Here is an 11,233-nt window from a genome sequence, read left to right on the forward strand (position 1 = left end):
TGCTTGCGTAGGAGATGCTGAGAGCACTATGTGCACCTGTAAGTCAGTCCCTGGAAATTTCAATAATATTTAATCTCTCATCACAAAAGCCACAGCTCTGCATCTGATTGTAAGATAGAGCTCAACAGTTTTGGAAGGGTGGGGATCAGTCAGTGGAGAGAGGGTTATAAGAAAGCTAATCTGACAAATGAATAGTGGTTCTTTTTCTTATGTTTCACACCTATGCTAGCTTGCCAAAATGCTTAGGTGTAGTGTAATCCTTCCCCAAATCATATTCTGTCGGATACATTGCAGTGAAGTCACTTATACTGGACAGCTAGCCTAATGCTGTGACCTCTCATGACAAATGTTTGTGCATGGAGTTTGAATCCCTTGCCTCAAACAGTATGTATCTGGGGATATGCATAAACATGACTAAGCATTTTTCATAATGGTAGTAGGTAGATGGTTTCCCCCTATTTTATAATTGTCACACAAAAAAGATCCTAACAAAGATGTCTTCCCCCCCCCCATTTCTTCTTTACCCCCCATCTCCTCTAGTCATATCTCTGGTGTGATCAATAGAATAAGGTAAATTTTTCAAAAGTGCCTAGTTGACTGGGGCATAGAGGCGCCTATTTCTCAGTGAAAGAAACTTAAGCTCTGTGCCCAAGTTACTTAGGCACTTCTGAACATTTTTTCCAGTGTCTGGAAATAAATTCAAAAGTTCCTATTTTAAGGCTCAGTAGTTTGTTGGAAAACTATCCAAGCTTGGATGGCCTTCCTCTCCCCACTTCCCCCACAGCTTACTAATAGACCTATGCACCTTTATTTTGCTAATAATCTAAAACTTGTAAAAGTAGGGCCTGCTTTCCAACAGGGCTCAACCAGGCTCCTATTTGCATGTCAGTTTGCTGTTTTTGTACATTATCAGCTGTATGCACAGCTAATAAAACTTACACTACACGGGTATCAGTGGTAGTGCATGAAAATTAAATGTGTAAGTGTGTGTGCAACGTTGCACACACACAAATGGAGGCCACATTCTGAAAATTTGCTCACAGTGAATAGTAATAGTCAAATTATTTTATGATCCAGGAGTATCCTGAACCCTGAAAGCAGGTTGACTGGGGATGAAAAAGGCAGTCCATCCTACTGTAGCTTTATAACTGTTGTAATGGCCTGTTTGCTGTACAAGGGATTGAACTAATCTGATATCTAGGGGAGCATCTGACAAAATTATGAAGAGCAGGATTACTCTTGGCAAGCCTCTCAAGGCAAGGTAGAGCCTGAGTGCGGGAGGGATTTTTGATGTTGCCCCGCAGCACTGCACTTACTACTTTGGAAGAGTATTGGCACATAAATTCCATCCACATAAAAACCACCTCTTTACATATTTGTACTGTTCAGATTTTTAGAACATTAGGGAGAACAATAGCTATGCAGACTCAAGTTACCTCAGCTCCATTTAAATGGTATTCTGTAGCTAAATGGTGTGTGGTAAGACACTTCCCCCTCAAGTCTCTGAAGGTCCCTTTCTCAAAGTACACACACCCACACACACATCCTCAAAGGGAAAAAACCCACAAGGGAAGTACTCTAAATCTCTTATCTATGATGGTGTTCCTTTTTTCTTCCATGCCCTTGAGGATTCAGTATGGTAGATTCAATTGTAACTATGCTGTAGCTACAACTTGAATATCAGGAGAGGTTTGAGAAGATTCAGAGAACTCATGCATTTTCTTTACTTTTAGAGGTTCTGTACATCTTGGCATCTTGCCCATTGTAGTAGGCAGTCTCATTTAACACTATTTCTTGTCACACTAATGGTACCGACCTTTGTTGCCCCACTCCGTTCAACTGCTTTACCTTCTCTACTAGAGAAGCATAGTGTTAAAACCTAGCTAGTTGGGGTTCAAGCACTAATCTGTCCCACTAATCTTGCATTGAATGATTTAACCTCCATTTAGATGTATAGTTATTAGGGCTGTCAGGTAATTTAAAAAATCGTGATTAATCGCGCTACTAAATTATAGAACATCATTTATTTAAATATTTTTGGATGTTTTCTACATTTTCAAATATTTCAATTACAACACAATACAAGATGTACAGTGCTCACTTTATATTTTTGATTACAAATATTTGCACTGTAAAAAAATAGTATTTTTAATTCACCTAATATAAGGTCTGTAGTGCAATCTCTTTATCATGAAAGTGCAACTTACAAATGTAGAATTATGTACAAAAAATCTGCATTCAAAAACAAAACAATGTAAAACTTTAGATCCTACCAGTCTAATCTGTCCTACTTCTTGTTCAGCCAATCACTCAAACAAGCTTGTTTTCATTTGCAGAAGATAATGCTGCCCGCTTCTTGTTTACAATGTCACCTGAAAGTGAGAACAAGCGTTTGCTTGGCACTGTTGTAGCTGGTATTGCAAGATATTTACGTGCCAGATGCGCTAAAGATTCATATGTCCTTTCATGCTTCAACCACCATTCCAAAGGACACGCGTCTATGCTGATGATGGGTTCTGCTCGATAACAATCCAAAGCAGTGCAGACCGACGCATTTTCATTATCTGAGTCAGATGCCACCAGCAGAAGGTTGATTTTCTTTTTTGGTGGTTTGGGTTCTGTAGTTTCCGCATCAGAGTGTCACGCTCTTAAAACTTCTGAAAGGATTCTCTACACCTCGTTCCTCTCAGATTTTGGAAGGCACTTCAGAATCTTAAACCTTGAGTCGAGTGCTGTAGCTATCTTTAGAAATTTCACATTGATACCTTCTTTGTGTTTTGTCAAATCTGCAGTAAAAGTGTTTTTAAAATGAACAGCATGAGCTGAGTCATCATCCGAGACTGCTATAATATGAAATATATGGCAGAATGCAGGTAAAACAGAGCAGGAGACATACAATTCTCCCCCAAGGAGTTCAGTCACAAATTTAATTAACCCATTATTTTTTAACGAGCGTCATCAGCATGGAAACGTCCTCTGGAATGATGGCCGAAGCATGAAGAGGCATACGAATGTTTAGCGCATCTGGCATGTAAATAGTTTGCGACACCGGCTACAAGAGTGCCATGCGAATGCCTGTTCTCACTTTCAGGTGACGTAATTAAGAAGTGGGCAGCATTATCTCCCATAAAGGTAAACAAACTTGTTTGTCTTAGCGATTGGCTGAACAAGAAGTAGGACTGAGTGGACTTGTAGGCTCTAAAGTTTTACATTGTTTTGTTTTTGAGTGCAGTTATGTAACAAAAAATCTACATTTATAAATTGTACTTTCATCATAAAAAGCTCACACTACAATACTTGTATAAGGTGAATTGAAAAATACTATTATTTTACAGTGTAAATATTTGTAATAAAAAATAAGTGATCACTTTAGACGTTGTATTCTGTGTTGTAACTGAAATTGATATATTTGAAAACGTAGAAAAACATCCAAAAATATTTAGTAAATTTAAATTGGTATTCTATTGTTTAACTGTGTGATTAAAACAGTGATTAATTGCAATTACTTTTTTTTAGTTAATCGTGTGAGTTAACTGCGATTAATCGACAGCCCTAATAGCTATCTGCTATTTTGCCAGTTTCTCCACCCTTTGTAGACACATCTGGATTTAAATCCCCAACTCTTGTTACAGCATTTATACTGTACACTTCCTACCTCTGACCCTGATAATGTAGCTGTTTTTTTTTTTTTTTTTAAGTAGATCGCAGAGCTTTATAGTGCCAGCTACTGCTGTTTGCTGGTGCTGATCAGCCTGCCTCAGGAATGACACCTTCCCATCCTTGCCCCTGGGAACCTAGGAGGCAGGCTTGTCAGCGGAGGCAATGGGGAAGTGAACAGGTATGTGGGGGGACAGGAAGGTAAAGTATGGGAAGAGAAAAGAGGGGCAATTATTATTTTCCTTACTTTAAGCCCATATACCTGCAAGGGCTTGCTTGGAAAGAGAAATCCCTGGGTGCTAAGCCATAGCAGGAGGGCTCTCCTGTTATATAGCCCCACTGATCCTTTGGTCCTCATACACCAGGCCAGGCTATGGTCTGAGTGCAGTGCTCAAATAGTAGTGATGGTGTTGTGAGGCGCTAGGGCAGCACTGGGCTGTGTTGAAGGAGAATCCAATTTTTCTGCTGCTACGGCTCACAGCACAGGAAATATTCTTGTTGAGCACATGCAGATCTGTTAGGTTGAGAATGTAGGCAAATGCTAATGCTCCACTGTCATCCCTCCCTCTCCTGCCTGTTTTCGCTCATTCCTCTTGTGAACTGAGAGAGCAGAGGCAGCATTGCTGTGAGGAATGGAATCTTTGTGCCAAGAGACTGGCACTTCAAGCATTCTCTGTAGTGCTGCTAAAGATTTCTGCAGTGTCAATTGCAATTAACATTCTGGGAAGTTGCCAGATAAGCTATCGTTAATATTAATGCCATTGTTAATTTATGCACCTTATCACTCAGACATAAAACCCAAAGACTCCCCAACTTCACAGCAGACTCCTGTTCAAAGTTAGAATATTACCAACCACAATGCACACATCCAGTTCCTCACTGCCAAGCTCAAATGCACAAGATGAATTTTGACCTCAGTGCTGGATTAAGATGTATTACCTATAGGCATAAAAGTAGGGCTAAAGTCTATAATGTATTTACACATGGAAAAAGTATGAGGTTAGACACAGAGCTCAGGTTATGTATCGTGAGATTGCACATATCTACTTCTTCACATGCTGGCTAGTTGCCTGAAAGGGAGTTTGTTATGGAGCAGAGGTGTCACTGGATTTAGGTGATAAGGTGTGAGTTAAGGGTTTCGTATCTTGATTTAACTACCGCCTCTCTGGATTTTTAGTGGCTGTTTTTACAGAAAATACATTTGAGGAGTTTTAACTAAATATTGTAGATTGGCCACAAATATTGAGCACTCTCATAGTCTTATAGAATTTAAGGTCAGAAGGGACCATCATGATCATCTAGTCTGACCTCCTGCACGTTGCAGGCCACAGAATCTTACCCATCCACTCCTGTACTAGACCCCTAACCTCTGGTTTAGTTTCTGCTATCATTACTGCAATGTGACTAGGGCTTGGGTGGACTGCAGCAGTCATTCTGCAGCAGCACCCCGTCTCAGCTTTTCTTTTAGGAAGGGAAGAATAACTTTTCCAACCATTAATATAGGTGCAATTGTATTTAAGTAGGTAGAACATGATTACCCACTTTGGGCTAGAACCAGCTTGCGGCCTTTAATCCACCTGTACTCTTTACAGAAAGTCCATAGGATCTAATTCCAAATGCTAAGGAGTTTTGTGTGTCACCTAAAAAAGGTAACGTACAGCTCACTAAAACCATGTTGGATCTCTATTGGTATATGACTGAAGAGGGGAAGAACACCACTTTAAATCTCCAGCTCCTCTTGCAGCATGTGGGCTTTCCTTGGTTTTCTTGTCATGTACTCAGCAGGCCTAAACCTTCTTTGCTTATGAGCTCCGCCAGTGTCAGAGGCCAAGGCAGGATGGCTGAAGGAAATACATAATTTTAAAAAGTCACATGAAATAAAATCCTGTCAAACGTCACTCATCCCAGCCATGTTCTTGCAGTTTTTCCAGTTAATGGGAGTCTCCTCTCCCCACAGCAGCATGGCAGATGGCTGGAGCTAAAGAACAATATCCTTGAATCTAAGGTGAACTCCTGGGGAAGTAAATTCTAGGATTTTCAGTTTTTGCGTTACTATTATTTATTGTATTGTGGTAGGGTCTAGGAGCCCCATCTGTGGATCAGGACCTCATTGTGCTAAGTGCTGCCCAAGCCTAGAACAAAGACAGTTTCTGCCCTCAAGAGTTTACAATCTAAGGGAATAAATACTAGTATTAATAAACCTACAGTTCTCCATATGCCTTTTCGGTGACAATTAAGACTGTGTGTTCTTTCCTCGGATGCAGGGATTGTCATTCACATATTCTTATTTTTGGCACAGTTTGGCCCCTTTTCTTCATGATCTCAGATAAATACAGGGCCTGATTTTCAGAAGGGTGGAGAACCCATGTAACCCAAACTGTGATTTTGAGCCCCTACTGCTCCCATTCATTTCAATCAGAGTGTTTTGGTATCTTTCATAAAGGTGTGGTATTTAAATGTGGATTTTCTGCCCTGCCTTGTTTGATTTCTCAAAATATCATTAGTCATCCAGTGGCCTTCCGATAAACTTGGGTACAAAGGAGCTGGTTCCCATAGTAGAGTTGATGATTCAATGTGAATGGCACACTTAAGGCTCTGCTGGAACAAATTCAATCCCTGTGGTTCAGTTGTACATTTTCACACACCTGCTCCTCAGTATGTAATCTACATTCGACCGACAGAAATGCTGAACGGCTACTGAGAAAAGATCAACCGGGTACCTACCTTACTCTGTTTTAGTTCTATCTCCCTCTATATTTCTCTTTGACTCCTATCACTATAGTATCTAAATGCCCCATCACACCTCAGTAAGGCAGAAGAGCAGTACAGTCCCTGTTTTACAGATGGGGAGCCAAACGACCACAGGGAGAGGTGACTTTCCTAAGGGCAAGGTGGGTGAGATAACATCTTTGATTAGACCAACTTCTGTTGGGGAGAGAGACAAGCCTTTGAGCTTACACAGATCTCTTCTTCACTGCCTTTCCCAAGATCAGGCAGGATTCCTGGGGTAGTGGAGGAAGCAGAACCCAACCTCTTCCTTAACAAGACTACCCTTCTCCGATTGTGGCCATAGTACTGTATCAGAAGCCCTCCTGAACACTGGTTCCCAACCAAGCGGTTCTCCGAGCACCCCTCCGCTTCTGCTCCAAGTGCTTTAAACCAGCCTGGGGTTTGGCCCGGCCAGACTAGGATTGGAGGACTAGCCGGAGCTAGGGGTGGGTTAGAGCGTGCGCAGCAGCTGAATGGGAAGGGGGTGGCTGGCACAGCCCAGGGTTTAGCCTGGGCCGAGGAGGGCCAATGAGCTGGCAGGGAGGACGCAGAGGGAGAGGGGACTGGAGCCCCCGGGCCCACCACCACGTACCATTTGCAGCTGGCTGCGCTGCCAGGTGGGGGAGTGGCCGCCGGCCCCGCCTGCCCGGCAAGGGGAAGGGGCGGGGCCCGGGGAGCCCTGAGAGCTTCGCTCGCCTCTGGCAGCCGCCGCCTGCACCGGAGCGGCTGGGTCTGAGAGCGTGACGGCCACGTGTGAGTGTGGGGCGCCTCGGCGGGAGGAGGGTGCCCCATAGCCCAGGGGGGATGAGCCCCGCTGCACCGGCTCCCATCTCCGCTCAGCGTCCGCCCAGCCCTGCGTGCCCGGGGCGGTGGGCAGGGCTGTGCCGCGGGCTGGGTGCGTGGGCGAAGCAGGCAGCGAGCGGGTGGGGCTGCGGTTCCGGGGTGTGCCAGGGCTCCTGGCTGGTCGGGGGTCAGCCCGCTCCGCTGTCCCAGAGAGCTCCTGCGGCTCAGCGAGCGGGGGGGGGGGGTCTGATGAGAGCGTCCAGCCCCCTGCCTCCCCTTGATTCCGTTGTTACAAAGCTACAGAATACCCCCACCCTCACGCACACTCCCTAGGGCTGGGGGTAGTTCTTAAATGCTGGCGACCAGGGCTGTCGCGCTATGAAAGGGGGTGGGGGCTTTGTGGGCAGGTGGAGGAATTGATTCCAGGCATGGTTCTAATGGGATCTTGGATGCTGAAACCAGCCAACCTGATGGAGTGGGTGGCGCATTTTCAACAGAAGCAATGGGGTATCCCTCCCTCCCTCCTTTCCTAAAAGAGGCTTTTACCAAACACCGAAATGTTTTACTGCTGTGCCTTACCCAGAAAAGTCACTTGGCAGAAAAACTCATTTAAATGCATCAGAATCTCACCAGCTTTTGAGAGCAACAGCAAATGGAGATTTAATTGGTATAAATGCTGAGATAGACTAACGGAATGAGCAGCACAGAAATGGAAAGCAAATTCTGCAGGTGGGGAACCAAGTTATTAAAAGCCCCTACTGCTTCCCTGGGATCTGAGATTTTTTCCTCAGTCAAGCTAACGGCTTTTGACTCTACTGAGCGATCAGAAACACACCTTGACAATTCTGTCAAGTATTAAATAATAAAACCTTGAAATTAACACAGGATTTGAGGGGAAAGTTTTCAAAGGCACAAATGGAAGTTTGGCACTGTTGTGACTGAAAGTCAATGGAAGTTGTGTATCTGCCCTTTGTGACTTGGACAGTCTCCCCTTTTAAGTACTGTGGGCCACATACTATGATGATTCATACCTTGTGCGATTCCACTGAAGCATGCAGATCCTGTGATGCTTATGGGTCCTGTAGTGGGTTGGTGTATTGAGGAAAGGGTCTTTGCAAGGTTGTATTATCATAGAACACCAGGTTCAACATCATTTTCTAACTCCTTGGACTTCCCCTTGAGCCGTGAAATTTAAACTCACTTTATAATATTGAAAACCCAAAATCTCCAACACATCAACAATCAAATGTGATGAAGTTTCCATTTAGATCTGTTTGCGTGCAGATTCTTCAGAAAGGAGAAAATCCCTTGGAAAGAAGTCACCCTAAAGAAAATGGTACAAACATTAAAGTAAATGAAGACTTGAGTGTACACGGAGATGGTAGATATCCCTCTCTCCAAAGTGGAGGTTGTCTAGGCACATATAAACTCAGGTATCTAAGCTATGAAACCACAAAGCTAGTGGCCAGTCTCCTGCAAGAATGAGTGGATTTGAGGAAGAGAGAACACAAATGGCTCGGATGGGCCCTTGATGTTGAGAACTTATGCAAACTGGCTTTGGGAACCCCAGTCCTTAGAATCTCCTTTGCTGGGCAGACATTGAATGAGAGTGCAATGCAGACCATTTTACAGAAGTAAATCCTAGCTTTGCAGAACACTCGGGGTTAGATTCTTCCCTCCACACACTGCTCCTTGGCTGGGCTCTGCCCAATTCTCTACTGGAAAGGCTCCAGAGTTGCTAATGTGGCTTTGAACTCTTCCCTTGGTGACTCACTCTTTGTGTTCCACTCTTCAGGGAGAGTGCAATTTATGTGAGGCGTTTCTCCACCGGAGAGGAAGTGTTCAGTGGTTGGAACATTAGCACTAGAAATCAGCACTTAAGGGTCCTATTCCCAGTTATGCCACTGACTTGCTCTGTGGCATGTCATTTCCCTGAGGTTTTCCTCGAGTGATAATACTTCCCTACCACAGAAGGGTGTTGTGAGACTTAACTAATGTTTATAAAGTGCTTTGAGATTCACAGACCAAAAGAACCAGAGAAGTGCTGGGGAAATACCTTTTGCCTCCCTGCTAGAGGAGACAGAACCATATTTCCAAGATTTGTCTCTTACTGGTAGTTGAGGGAAGAGGACAACCAGGGACTTACAGTGGTCAGTGGATAGGCAAGGCCAGAGTGAACTTCAGCTTCCTGGGGCAGTGAGGGCTGGGACCATTTCTGGAGACTAGGATTCCAAAATTCTTACATGTTCTAGACTCAGACTACTCTCTTTTACTATGGACTAAAGGCCACTTCTGAACACATGGGGACCAGGTTTCTTTCTGCTGTGACCTGACTGATACCATGGGCTGAGTTTTATTCTATTCCCCGTTGAAGTTTCTTTCCTGATTGCCTGAGCTTTCAGGGTGGTCTTGATGCGGTCTCCGTTATTTGCTGGAGTGGAAACCCCACCTCCACCATCTTTAGCTTAGTTGTTGATGGGCTGCACTTTTACTGTGGGCTGCACACGTAAGCCAAGATGACATTTGACTATGACTTTTCATGGCTCAAAACTAGCATCCTCAGGCAAAATGGGATGGATTTGAAAAGGCAGCTTGCTCTCTCATTGCCTAGTTTTTCTTTCCCCCCCTTTCCCAGTGTATTGATTTATTTGTTTTAGTAATCTTGCTTATGCCACGTTTCCAGCTTTATCCAGATTTGTCCACACAGATGAAGAAGCTTCTGCCATTGGCCCAAGTGTGGTGGCTAAAGGCCTTACAAAACAGCAGCCTTCTCACCAGCTGTAGAGGGTTGTTAACACCTCCTTCCTGAGCCTGTGCTTGTGGGGGTGAACATATTTGCATGAGGGCCATGGGAGGTGCTTTTCAGTTACTTCAGAAGTTAGAATCTCTTGGTATGTCACACCGGGGCACTGAGTTTGGGAGCTCATGCAAACTTCTCCAGAGATCAGCATTTGGCTGTGACTCAAAGCTGGTAGATGACTTTTAAGTATTTAACATACAATAATCATGTGCTGTGCTATATATCTATTTATTTCAAACACTGATTTGGCACCCATCACTGTGTTGTCTAAGGAGCTTTGTAACATTTAAGTTGAGACCTGAAAAATCTCCGTGAGAGAAACCAACAGGACTCTTCCCGGCTTCTTGCATCTTTACCAGCCAGTCAGGATTTAATCAGTTGGGAAGACTTGGGCAAAGGCCTGTATCTTGCAGCTCTGGAAGTGGCTAGGTTAGTACTTCGGCAGGGAGTGAATCCTAGGGGCCTGGAAGTGCTACCAAGAAAATTCTGCCACTAGCACTTGGTTTACCTCTAGAGCAGGGGTAATCAGTTATTTTTTTTATCAAGGTCCAAATTTCTTGATCAGGGTATAGTCAAGATCCAGACTTCAGAGAAAATAATACAAAAAAAAAAACAATGATAAGAAGTAAATAAAAAGATTTCACAGTCTGCTCAAAAGCGTCTGACAGTCTGGATTTGGCCTGTGGTCCACCTACTGTCTACCCCTGCTCTAGAGGTATGACTTCACTGCACAGTTCAACTCAGGTGAGCAGTGCCTGGGTTAGCCTAGCCCAGGAATGAGCATCCCCACTGCAAAGCCCTAGCCGCATTACTGCATCCTCACTGTTTCTGCACTTGTCTGTGTGTGTCTGGGGATATATCCAGTGGTTCTTTGTGCTGAGATGCTCTATGATTCTTTCCCAGTCAGTTGCCAATTGCAGGAGAACTTGTCTGTTCTTCGGGGAGAACTGTGGGAAGGGGTTTGGAGGATTATCAGCATTCCAGTGATTTGTGGGTGGTGGTGGTGGTGGGGGGGGGGTCTGCATCCTCACTGCAAAGTAGATGTGTTCCAGCCAGAGTTAAAGCAGAGCTAGCCTGGGCTTAAGACATTGAAAACCCATATTAGAAGTTTTTCTGTGTATCTGGTAAGGGGTGAAGGTTAAAACCTACGTAAGAGCCCAGGTTAACTGTGCAATTGAAGACATACCCCCCCCAGACATCCGATTCCAGGATTCTTGATAAGAG

The sequence above is a fragment of the Emys orbicularis genome, chromosome 12 (assembly GCF_028017835.1).
Source record: "Emys orbicularis isolate rEmyOrb1 chromosome 12, rEmyOrb1.hap1, whole genome shotgun sequence".
Taxonomy (NCBI): Eukaryota; Metazoa; Chordata; order Testudines; family Emydidae; genus Emys; species Emys orbicularis.